The 13,707-nt window shown below is 36.1% G+C and overlaps 1 long non-coding RNA gene across 1 annotated transcript; it reads right to left on the bottom strand.

Annotated features, from left to right (window-relative positions):
• Positions 1-3,388: 3,388 nt before the first annotated feature.
• Positions 3,389-12,521, bottom strand: LOC140135471 (uncharacterized). Its single transcript, XR_011856520.1, has 3 exons — positions 12,440-12,521; positions 6,657-6,969; positions 3,389-3,531 (listed from the first exon to the last, which is right to left on the bottom strand). It is a non-coding gene; the product is annotated as an uncharacterized lncRNA (long non-coding RNA).
• Positions 12,522-13,707: the final 1,186 nt, after the last annotated feature.

Genomic DNA, 13,707 nt, shown 5'->3' with positions numbered 1-13,707 from the left:
TTTTAAACGAGTGAAAATGCATTATATATATTGCAACTCCCGTTAAAAAAAATCAAAAATTTTGTTAAGTTATGGAAAGTCAAGCATAATTAATTTTCCAGTAAAATTAATATAAGGTATTAAGAAATTTAAATGCTAACCATTTGAATATTTGGGGCAGTTTACGGAAACTTAAAACTAGTGTAATCAGTAATTCAAACTCGTGTCAGTTTCTCCATATACATGAAACCACTCTTTTGTGCTGAATAACTTGATAAATATGTCACCACTAATGTCCGTTAATTGGGTATAAAAAAACTACCCAAAGCAAGAATCGCCCTAAAAACACCCCTTTTAGTAATATCGCGCGGATCGGCCTCGTTTTGCTTTTCAAAACCACCCTAAATAGCTCTAAATCCGTGTTTACTTTCACGCGGATGCTTCCGGGGGTCACTCCCATTGTGGCCTGTACACCATCCGCGATAATCAACTTTTGAAAAGCACCCCAAACAAGGATTTAACCCATGGCTAAAACGATACCGTCCCTAAACAGGTAACATGCGCCTGTTTTCACACCCTAAACAGGGATTTTATTCCTTGCATCAAATTCCATACCCTAAATTCCATTTCCGCGTATTATAGCCATTGCAGTTTTGCTACCCTTTTTTCCGATTTTTCATGTTTTTGACCCGGGGGGGGGCACTCCAACTTTGGAGGTGACGCGTATGTAGGGCTGTTAAGACCCCCTTTTTCAGCATTGCCTCAACATGCTCAATACTATTACTTCTCAAGCCGAGAGTCATTCTTGAAGGACTAACACTGTGTGACGTCCAGTCAACCAAATTAAATGCTGTACTGCGCAAGTCAGCAGCAACCAATCATATCGTCGCACCTTTTGCCTTGACGTCAGACACAAACTACAATCTTGGAAAAAAGTCCTTGGAACACTTGGTACACGTTTATGGCAAGCTAAGCGGCTCAGAACGTGGGGTGGACTAGCTACGCGCAGCTTCTTTCTCGTTACGTGCAGCTTATTAACCAATCAGATTCGCGGTTTTAAACACGTGGAGCTGATGTAAACATCCTCTCTCACAAATATTACGTTGTTAATTTTTGTAAATGAAAATATCTGTAGTATATCAGCAAAAAATGGTATAGGTGCTATTAAAGTAATATCTGAACAGAATGATGATTGTTCTATATTTAGGGGCTATCATTTTCTTCGGAAGGGATCCCAAATATAGGGGTCATACTTTTTGGAAAGAAAAATAAGGGGAGGGGGTCATAAATTGATAATGACAAAATGTAGGGAGTCACAAGATGACTACAGATAGTGTGTTTATTGCATTCAAAAAGACTGATTTCAATACAATTTTAGCCTGTCTAGGGGGTACGGTGTATCGGTGGTGGGTGTCGGGGGTCATAACATTTTGATGCCGAGGGCCGCAATTTATTGACGCCGACTTTTGTAAATTTAGGACCCCCGTTCCGAAAAAAATTGATGACCCATTTTACTCTCTCCATATTTACACAGTGGCATGTGATATCGCTTTCCCTGCAATATCTTTACACAGCGCTTTACATCAGTAGTTGTTGTTGTTTGACCTTCATATCCCCTGCACCGCTAATACAGCCCGAGTATAAAGTTACTTGCTATTATAAAACACGCTGTAAACTTGGAAACACTAAATAAATATGCTTTGTGTCATTTTAGCCAGGCATTAGCAACATGTTCTCTTGACACGTGCTGTGATTTGGCCTCCTTTACCCGTTCGTTATCTATGCTAATTCCGTAAATTAATTACAAGATAATAATTGTGAAAGAGGATACCTATAACTATACTACGCGCAGCTAACGACCCAACCACGTGATTAAATTTGACTATTTTGATTGGTCAAACAGCTGCTCGTAACGAGAAAGAAGCTACGCGTAGCTGTTCCACGCTTTTGGCCCCCTTGGCTTGCCATACACGTTGTCGTAATTCCGTGCAGAATGAATCAATGTTAAAACACTTTGTAAAACTGCTGAAGACTATCCCTCATTTCAAATATTTAGTTTTGGTTTCTCTTTTGTTCAGAAACCTAAAATCAAGGGATTAAAAAGTAGAGCTGATCTGGTCTGCAATCATAACACTATTATGCTAGGAGGACACAGTATAGGGTATATAACCAGAAGTATACAATAGCCTATTGTGCTAACATAATTATTATCATGATTGATATCGGAAATCTATCCCGCGGACGACAGTTGATGCTCTCTGTCGAAGGTAGGTGGCATATTACACTCACGAGTTCTAGGCCTAGAAATCATATACATGCGCGTATATTGAAGGATGGGGCGGGGTAGGGGCTTTGTTTGTTTGTATGAAACATAAACGATGCATGGAGATGATTTGATTATGAATTAGTTTATTATCCCCGGGAAGCACAACCCATACCTCTTTAAGAGGGGGCTCCCCTCCCTATATAACCACCTCTTCCCTAAATTACCCCTTTCCCCCTCCCCTACATTCGATATCTTCATCTCGAGCTCTCCCCCCCCTTCTCTTTCACTTCCAATGCTCTCTCTCATCTGTTTCTCTCTCTCCCGGCCCATATCCCCTTGCCCTCCAACCCCCCTCCCCACCACCACCACCACCACACACCACCACACAATCTCTTTCCCCCTCTATCTTCTGAAAATTGCTTCAGTAAAAGTCATTAGGTTATTAGAGGTCATATAATGGCCTTCCATCGATTCTGGTACATGGGATTAAGGACATGAATCGATTTTGTTTATAGCACCTATACAATTACAATAGTGGCCCCTTTTGTAATGTCGAATGCAAATATTTCGATGGTCTATATTTTTTCACAGGTGAATTGGCCAAGGCTTATTCGGTTTTGTAAACCACGTCTTTCAATGTTGATTACCATGCTCGATTTCTCTCCTCGTGAATATTGCACTGCGAAATTTAAACATTTCTTTTGTATACTTAGAGTAGGTAACTTCAAATCAAATAATTTTACGACTCACACCACTTATAAGAAACTGAAACCAAAACCGAAACTGACTGACACAAATGTTCGGTTTTAAACAAAAGGTAGAAACAATGAGTTCGATATCTTATGATTCAAGTGGTTAGGCAGGACAATAGGAAACCACGTGACCAAAACCAAAACCAAAACTAAAACTAAATATTTGAAATGAGGCATTGGCATTTCCCAACATTGTACGGGAAAGAGAGGGTGCATATGTGCAGTTTTCAATTCTTGACACAAAAGTGTTCCAAGACTTATTTCCATGATTATAGTATTTTTAATTCGGTCTTCAATAGGCCACCCTTTAACCCTCTCAAGAACCCATTTTAGACTTTTCTGTCCAAGATATGTATCTGAACTTACCAACTTTTCCTCTTGCAGCTATCAGAGGAGGTATTATGTGCATAGGGCTATCGCAGTAGGTGTCAATAATGGCGTCAATGGCGATTTCGTCCCCCTTTTCCATATTGCTCGTATAGGTCGAATAAAGCATCTCAACTTCAGCTACAAGAGCAGGATCGAGTGGTTTAACTGCAATACAATAATGAGCCCATGCATTTGATTAGTGATTCTCTGTACGTGCCGTAATAATATTAATGTATACTGCGCCAATAAAGTATCCTTACACTGGGAAAAATAATCACAATTTCCAAACTGAAAAAAATATTGGAGTAAATTTGTTTTTCTAATAGATGCACTATCTACTCCTGCACATTATGACACCACATTGAATCCAATGTGACTTCAAGAAATAAAGTTACAAGCATTTGATTAGACGAAGGTCCAGTTTCAAAAGTGACAAACTGGCCTATTCAAAACGCCACAGACCACAAATCTGGTTTGAGAGTGATGAATGGCTAATTTATGCGTTTGGCTTTAATTTAATACAAAAGGAACAAAAGAAAGCTAAAACAAAAGAACTGACAAATAAAATGAAAGTTATGAAAAGTACAGAGAAGTAAAACTGAAATAAAACTGCTTTAAATAACGCTTCATTGAAGAAACTGTGTTGTCTCTTTGTTGCGCTTGTTGGAATCTTTTTGCGCCTTATTTAAGTTATATAGTTTATAGGCCAGTTTGTCACTGTTAAAACTGGACCTTCGTCTATTCAATTGCTTGTAACTTTACTTCTTGAGGTCACATTGGATTCAATGTGGTGTCATAATGTGCAGGATTAGATAGTGCATCTATTAAAGATACACAATTACCCAAATATTGTTCAGTTTTGAAATTGTGATTATTTTTCCAACTGTAATGATACTTTATTGGCGCAGTATATAACTACACCATCTATAACAACTATCAACAATCAACATCACAATAACATAAGGGGCGGAAGCGGGGGGGCCTATACCGTCAGCGCTTTACAATGAAAAACATACATCGGGAAATACAAATCAACACCGAATTCGATGGTTTCCAGCGCCTATAATTAAAGTCATGCTGCAACATTTCTATAAAAAATCATTATCATCATCAGTCGGCTGCGGAGCAGGCGAATACAAGCTTTCTCCAACTATTGCGATCTTGGCAAGTGAAACAATTTTATTTGGATGCAACATCCCTTCAGTATCTCCCAGGAGGAGCTGGACATACTGTAAGTACCGTGTGCGCGGCCGTCCCGGTTTCCACTTCCCGTGTGGTGGAATATAAAGGGCATATTCTTTCACAGGCTCGTCGTCTTCAAGACGCAGTATATAAAGTTGCCGTCGTACTGTGTACGCTGTATCTCCTGTCATCAACATAGTGAAATGAATAACAATCTTTTGCATTTAGGCCTTGCTTGGATTTTGTTGACTCGAAATCGTTGCTGTTTGCTTTTACATTTCTGACTGAACTCTTGAAATAAAACTGAACAAGTTTTATTCTTTGTTTATCAGAATAAAATATGGCTGAGCCTACTCAAGTCCCCCGCCAAATGCACAGTAGCTGTGACGGTAGTATCAGGCCTTGCCGTCTAGATTTTCAAGGCGAGTGGTTAATCACTCACTATGATGCTAGGCGAGTGGTCGAATTTTCACAAATATCACTTATTTGGTATAATCAAGTAAAGCATTGGTATAATCAAGTATTTGGTATAATCAAGTAAAGCATTGGTATAATCAAGTATTTGGTATAATCAAGTAAAGCATTGGTATAATCAAGTATTTGGTATAATCAAGTAAAGCATTGGTATAATCAAGTATTTGGTATAATCAAGTAAAGCATTGGTATAATCAAGTATTTGGTATAATCAAGTAAAAACATTGGTATAATCAAGTATTTGGTATAATCAAGTAAAGCATTGGTATAATCAAGTATTTGGTATAATCAAGTAAAGCATTGGTATAATCAAGTATTTGGTATAATCAAGTAAAGCATTGGTATAATCAAGTATTTGGTATAATCAAGTAAAGCATTGGTATAATCAAGTATTTGGGTATAATCAAGTAAAGCATTGGTATAATCAAGTATTTGGTATAATCAAGTAAAGCATTGGTATAATCAAGTATTTGGTATAATCAAGTAAAGCATTGGTATAATCAAGTATTTGGTATAATCAAGTAAAGCATTGGTATAATCAAGTATTTGGTATAATCAAGTAAAGCATTGGTATAATCAAGTATTTGGTATAATCAAGTAAAGCATTGGTATAATCAAGTATTTGGTATAATCAAGTAAAGCACGGTATCTATGTATTTCGCGCGCTAAAATTTTTGACTTTCTCCGCTTGGAGGGGACACAAAATCGATTAAATGCTGAATTTGTTGATTCGATGGTAGATTTTGGGAGATTCGAGGCGAGTGATATTAAATTTCTATATGGCGAGTGGAAAATCGCTCGCTAGAAATCGAGTTTGAGTGAGCGGTGGCGAGCGAGAGCGATCGCGATCGCTCGCCTCAAACGGCAAGACCTGTGGTATAATGAACCTCGTGTTGCATTATGTCACGTAAAGAGCTTGGTCAGGAATGCCTGGAATGCGGGCTAAGTACGTATGTAGACATCTACACTCCTTCCCTTCACGACGCTCTTCCGATCATGCCAATTCTGGCTGTTGTTTTTAATTTATCCCCGGATTGTATCTCTAAATGTGATGATAAGAAGTATTATAAAAGTAGCACCTATACAGTTTTAGAAAGGAAATGATGCAATGAATCCAACTAGCATAACAAATTTCTGCAAAATTAACAGTTTTTGAGAAAATCTCAAAATTTTATTTCACTTTACTGACTTGAGGAGGTCGCCTTGGAGCTCAGCCGAGCTGATCAGAGTAAACACTAGGATCCACAACATGCTCATCCATGGCTGTAGATGGGGGGGATAAATCCCCCCAATATTTTGTCAGGGGGGATGGTCCATACAATCATCCCCCCTATGTTGACGCCTGATAATGGGTTTCTGACCTCATATTTGCCCATTAGCTTCAAAAGTGCAAATTTTCGTGCGCTTCGCGCGCATTTTTCTACTTTTACACCATATTTCATCAGTTTAGCTTCAAACTAGCACAATTTTTCGCGCGCTTCGCACGCAATTGTACCATAAACTTATTCTGTCGCCGAAAGGTGCTAGGGCACCGTTCTTTAACCCCAATATATTTGTACAATGACCTTTGAAAATTTAGGTACAAAAACTGGGATAAATTGTAGTGATAGCTTGAGTTTTTAGCGTTCACATACCTTCAGGACATTCAAAATCGGAACTACCACCATCAGTACAACTCGTCTGGCATTGGTCTCTATAGAATGGCCCAGAGGCCGGCCGGGAATGTTTGCTACAATCTTCACATTTATTTATGCACCGCTTTTCCAAATTACTTAAACCTGAAGAACCTGAAGAACCTGAAGAATCTGAAGAATCTGAAGAACTTGAACTCCCGGAAGATGAACTAGAAGAATGAACACCCGCGATAGATATAACTAGCACGAAGGCAACAACGATGCTAAGAGGATGCGCCATGACTAAAAGTAGAGCACTGGTTGAAGTTAAGATCTGAAAAATAAATAATACAAAATTAAAGTAAACCAAACAAGCAAACCTTTACAAAAACACCCCAACAAACGAATAAACACACTATAATAAACTACAAAACAATAGATTAGGGCAATAGATTCAAAAATTGTTTTCATCTATCGCTATAGTAATTAGGCCTACTCTGCTCCCTATTCCAGAACAATACAGCGCAAATTTTTTCACGGCAGTGAAATGATGCCACTTTCCCCACATCTCATATGCACAGTTTATCCCTTACATATCCTGTGTCATGAATAGGTATTGTAGCCCACCAGCCATGTGGTTAAGAGTCTAGGAAATAATTCCTAATATCTCATACCCTAGTTTGTATGCCTTTATCTAATCTTGCCACACATGACAACTTACTAATTAGCCCTAACCCGGAAAAGAGTCTAGAATTTATAGTATTTTTAGAAACATGTTTGGCTTATAGCCATCACATGCTGACAATACATATAACTGATTGGTTAATCAAAACTAGCAGGGTCATGGCCAGGCCTGATTACAAAGTAAACATATCATTCTATATAGAAAACTGTGCAGCAAGCGATTTACTTCAGAAAATTACTACATTGCACAAAACTAATTGGTTATGGAAAATATTAAAATGTGTTTTCTAAAGTTAGAATGCATAACTTAATAAAATCCCTTTAAAAGGGATGCGTCTGGTCCAGAGAAAAGATTGGATGCGTTGTGGTCATGGAAACAGACTTGACGAATCAGGATCCAAGTACTAGTATATTCTCATGACTTTTATTAATCGACATAAATATAAAAATGAATATAGTTGGTGGTATTTAAATAATTTTTTGAGAATTATTACTTTTTATTGTTGATAGTATTGGACATATGTACTCAAGTGATATGTACTCATGATAGCGACACTGTTTCATCTCGTTGACCCCATATAACCTGACCCTGAATGACCTCTGTTGATGACATTGATTAATTAATTATTTATTTAACTGACTACTCTTTCTTCTTTAAAAAGGTTAATATTATAATGCAACCCTGGCACAAAATGGTATAATCCTAGTTGCGGCATGATAGTGGTACTGTAAATTCTGTTTCACCCCGTTGACCTCCATATGACCTTTGACCCCGGATGACTTCTGATTGATAACCTTTGACCTCGGATGGAATTTATTAATTTATTAAATTATTAATTAATTAATTAATTAAATAATTAATTAAATAAATCTATTTATTTATTTATTTATTTATTTATTTATTTATTTATTTATTTATTTATTTATTTATAAAACTCTTTCTGTCTCCATTTATTAAGGGTTAATATATTTAACCAATCCCTGTCACAAAATTAATTAATTTATTTATTTATTTATTAATTAATTAAATCTAGGCTGGTCAAAACCCATCTCTGCTTTCAATGATCACTTTGTGAAATGAAATGCATTACTTTACCAGCGTGCTTCACAATTTGTGTAATATAAAAAAAAAAAAAAAAATAGTTTCAAATTATACTATTTCATATCATTCCCGGGATATCATTAAGTTTGGAGGAACATTATTACAAAATTACAGCAATATAATGTAATACATTAATATTATGGCAACACAGGACTATGTTCATATAATCTTCTGATTTATTATATTGTACTTTCTAGCGTTGACCTATGAACCTATTATGGCCACAATTCTTCCTACTAAATTTATGACACCATAATCCGCCTTACCCTAAAGAGTCATAAAAGGCTTGTCGGTCAAATCCCATCTCTGCCTCAGTCTCTGTCTCAGTATCAATGATCACATCTTCAGCTGAGTTATAACAGATAACTTCTAGAATGTGTCACTGGAACTCCCTGGGGATTTAATCCCGACACTAAATGCATCTGGCCCCTTGGGCGAAAATAATTTAGTCTTTGTACAAGATTTTGCGCTTGATTGCCACAACATACGAAAAACACCCTAAAACGCACATTTTTGGCCATTATTTCCAAAAATTGACCAAATATTAAGATTTAACTTTCATTGCCAGATTGTCACCTCTAACTCTTCCAATAGAAGACACCCCTCCCCTACAACTGTAAGTACCGGGTAACCCACGTTTTTTTCCCAAGCTGTCCCCAGAATTCCTTTATCAGGATCAGCTATTTTAATGCTAAAATTCAAAGTATACCGGAGTCACCGAGCAGAAGCAAAATTTCCAAATCGTCCCACTGATCTGCTACTAAAAGAACATTACCGGGACAAATGCAAAAAAAGAAATGCAATTTCAATACTAAAATGAACAAAATTGAGGACAATACGTTATGTGCCCTAACATCGTGGCAAAGGAAGATACATAGGCTTCTAAAAGTGTTTTTAGAAGAAAATTTATTAAATACTAATTTATTGCACAAGCTAAGGAAGACTTCTTATCTTTTAGCCCAGGGTTTTTCAATGAAATAATTTGTGTGTAAAAACTGAAGCATCTGAAATAATATTATATATGAATATTAACTGTACATCATAGCCTATGTAACGATTCGTGATACTCAATCACGGTACAATTGATCTGGTTTAGAAGGCAGAGTTTTTTTTCTATTGAGTGAAAAATTAATGAAGACTGAAAATTTTCTGAAATTAACTTTATGTTTCTATGCTTATTTTTTATATAAAATAAAATGTAAAAACTTAGAGTGTGTTCATCGTAAAAATAGTACCTTGCAAGCCGGTGCGGTGACCACCTGCACCTGGTCAAAATGATCGATGTACACCAGGCACAAAAGAAACTCGTCAGTTATATTCATCCTTGCTGTTCAATAACTTGATAATTTTGGATTATTCTGAAATACACATTTTGTTAGTTGGACTTTGCTTTCTCATTTGACACCCTGTTCGTGAAAAACGAACAAGAATTGACCAAGATATGCGCCTCCAAAGCCTCTAACCCCAAAATCAAAAGTTGCATTTTCAACGATTTTCAATGGGAACTCATCGTTGTATTGCACACAAGCACCACGGGCCAATCAATAAAGCACACACAGTGTAACAGGCACAATTGAATCGTTAAAATTGCAACTTTTCATTTTGGGGTTTGAGAGTTTGGAGGCGCATATCTTGGTCAATTCATGCTCAATGTTCACGAACAGGGTGTCAAATGAGAAAGAAAAGTCCAATTAACAATATGTATATTGCAGAATAATCCAAAATTATCAAGTTATTGAACAGCAAGGATGAATATAACTGACGGGTTTCTTTTTGTGCCTGGTGTATGTATTGTACACCGAGGCCCCTACTATCATGATTGTCGTATTTTCTGTATCCAGAAACACACAATTACATATATGTAATTGTGTATAAAGCTACGAACGATTTTAAGCCGGTAAAATCCCAAATTATGGTACGTTTTGTGTTTTGCTTGTCATAATATTGTTAATTCTATACCCGGTACGTTGGAAGTATGTATATAGCTTCAATCTGTGAAATTAGATTGGCAAATAACAAGTGAAAATAGAAGTTTCCGAGCCTTGAAAGTCACATTTCATGCTTTGATAAGGTTCAATAAGGCCTACGTTACCTTCCGAAGTTGCAAAGAACTATATAGCATAATTATTTCTTTAGTGTTTTTGACACACCAACGCAAGTGATAGAAAAATCGGCTTACGTGATCTGCCTGAAATCACAGATATTGGAACACAATATCTGTGCTGAAATCACGTCTCAAAAGAAGAAGAAGAAGGTCAACCAAAATGCAATAATAACCCTAGAACTACTGAGCCACATTTTGTAACACGGTCTCTTCTATCCAGTGATACCAAAATAAGTGCAAACATTCCCCACATGTCGTGTTGACGTCATAATATGAGGACGCCCATGCAAATTTGGGAAATTCTGGCTATACAAAGGTATACAGGGTGTCCCAGAAAAAAGTACAGGGCGAATGAATTTGGACGTAAGTCGAGAAATAGACATCAAAATCCAAAAATCTAAAATTCAGGGTGTAGCTCAGTTTCTTCTGCATCATATACGCTAATTTTACCGTAATCGGTTGACTGACTGTGAAGAAATGAGCGATTAAATAACGTATGCGTCAATTCACTTCATTCCAAGTTTGAAATAAAGATCATTCAACACAATGCTGTCAATGGGCTTCATATATTGTTCGGTGAAATCATTTTCATTCTTTTTAAACAATCTGTTTTTTTGGAAAACATTTAATTAGGTTTGAAAATGAAATGTAAGATGATGTTCGGTACTTGTAAATATCTTTTTTCGTTATCGTTAATGTTGGTCACATATAAATGTTGCATAAAGACTTATTGCATAAAGAATTCCAGCTGGCTTAAAAATTTCTCACACACATTAATGTTTTTGGAATATTTCCAAGAAATTGTAATGCAAAGTTTAAATCGTTTAAAACTTCAACATTAATGTTGCATGGTATCAAAATTCACACGTAAGCACTTGATCATTGTCATTATTGGCTCAAATGTTCTTTGGAAAGTTAAAACATAACATATTTGTACAGCCTACCCAGCAAACACAAAAACGTTTTTAAAACGTTTTAAATCAGTTATATTTTGGGTTTTGGTTTAGGTAAAAACGTTTTAATAACATTAAAAATCGTTTTAAAACGTTTTGTATGAAAACACACTACAACAATATTTTTAAAATGTTTTAGAACTGTCATTGTAAAATATTTTTGCAAACATTTTTGGCCAAATATTCTGTCAACACTTAAATAACATTATGTTAAAATATTTGCACCCAGCAAACACAGAAATGTTCTTAAAATGTTTTTTACAAAACGTTTTAATAACATTTAAATGTCGGGTTATATAAAGGTCGTGGAAACTTTTTAAAAACGTTATTGTAAATATTTTGGACAAACATTTTTTGCAAAATATTTTTTCAACCCCAAAATAACATTCTGTTTAGAATGATTTGTACCAAGCTTTCAAAAATGTTTTTGGAATATTATTAAAACGTTTTTATACCCTTTATAACCCGACATTTAAATGTTTTCTGTAAAACATTTGTGTTTGCTGTGCAGTAAATTGCCAACAAATGTTATTTAATGTTATTAAAACGTTTTATACCATTAATGTACCCTTTATATAACCCGACATTTAAACGTTTTCTGACAACCTTTTACAACCTTTTGCGAATGATGTCGAAAACGTTTTCTGTTTGCTGGGTAAAGAATCAAAGTTTTCTCGGACAAACCGTTATTTATCTTCAGTGAAAGCATGAATAACATAACACCATCGTATTATATTAATATTTTTTAGGAATAAGTTTTTTTGTGGATATCTACTGAAAAATGTCATAAAAAGATGATGCTAGGATCACGAAATACTCCTTTAAGTAAAAGTTTACATGGTTCAAAAGTCGAAACACTTTGGAGGAACGGGTCAAGTATGAAAAGTAAAATAACATTCCATCAACATCAAACAGTTCACTTTCAGAGTAAGAAGAGAATAATTAAAAGTCGTGTACTTACGTCAGCTTGCAGTTATTGGTTGGTCTAATGATGCATGTGCAGAAGTCAATTGAGGCAAACCTTACTAACTGGGTGTATTTATTCATGTATATTGTCAACACGGCTCACACTTTATACCCGGATGAAATATTGGGCTATTCCAGTTGAAATCCATACACCCCCTATGGAAGACATATGACCCACACATTGGGTGTAGAATTCAAAATAAAAGGAGTCACCCATTAAAGTAACTCCATTTGAGATTAAGTCATGTCTTCCATAGGGGGTGCATGGATCACAACTGGAATAGCTCAGTGTGGACTGATAATGAATTGTTGCAATTAAATTCCGGGGGGGCACTCACTTTTGAAGTGACGGGTATAATGTAGACCTATCCCATAAGTAAGATTCATTCGCAAAAGGTAAGAAATAGTGATCCCTTTGCATAAAGGAGGTGATCTTGATAACACCAATAATTACAGGCCAATTTCCATCCTACCTGTAATAAGTAATATCATTGAAAGGGCCATGCATAATCATGTTTACTCTTTTTTTAAATGAAATGGTATCTTAAATGTTCATCAATCAGGTTTTCGTCCTGGTCATTCTACCAAGACTGATCTTGTTGACATGGTTGACGATTGGCTGACGAGCATCAACAGCGGTGAATTGACTGGTGTTGCCTTTATCGACCTTAGAAAAGCGTTCGACACCGTAAATCATGATATTTTGCTTAGAAAGCTCCATTATATTGGGGCATCTGAAGATACAGTTAAATGGTTTGCATCGTATTTATCTTGTAGAAAGCAAAGAGTTACTTTTAAGGGTATTCTCTGAATCTCTGATTCTCTTGAAATAAAAGTTGGTGTTCCCCAGGGCAGTATATTGGGCCCATTATTATTTTTGATTTTTATCAATGATATGCCAAATGTAATATCACATGGGAAAATATCTATGTACGCAGACGATACCACTCTGTCTGTCAGTGGTACTGATACTGATATTATTTCTAAAAAGCTCACTGACGATCTTTCTGCAATTAAGGCATGGTTAAATGTAAACAAATTGTTTCTTAATACTGATAAGACAAATGTTATGCTCATTGGTAGCGAGCCTAAGTTACGTAATGATAAATGCTCTGCTTTTTCAGTTTCCATTGATGATTGTCAACTTGTAAGAGTTCATAGTGCCAAATGTCTTGGTGTAAAGATAGATTCTAAATTACTTTGGCACGATCATGTTAAGGGCTGGGGTATGAGCGACCTTGAAGTTCCGGTATCTGGAGAGGG

This window comes from Amphiura filiformis, chromosome 2 (assembly GCF_039555335.1).
Source record: "Amphiura filiformis chromosome 2, Afil_fr2py, whole genome shotgun sequence".
In the NCBI taxonomy this organism is placed as follows: Eukaryota; Metazoa; Echinodermata; class Ophiuroidea; order Amphilepidida; family Amphiuridae; genus Amphiura; species Amphiura filiformis.
The sequence above is the reverse complement of the archived record's forward strand: the minus strand, read 5'-3'. Positions and strand labels throughout refer to the sequence as shown.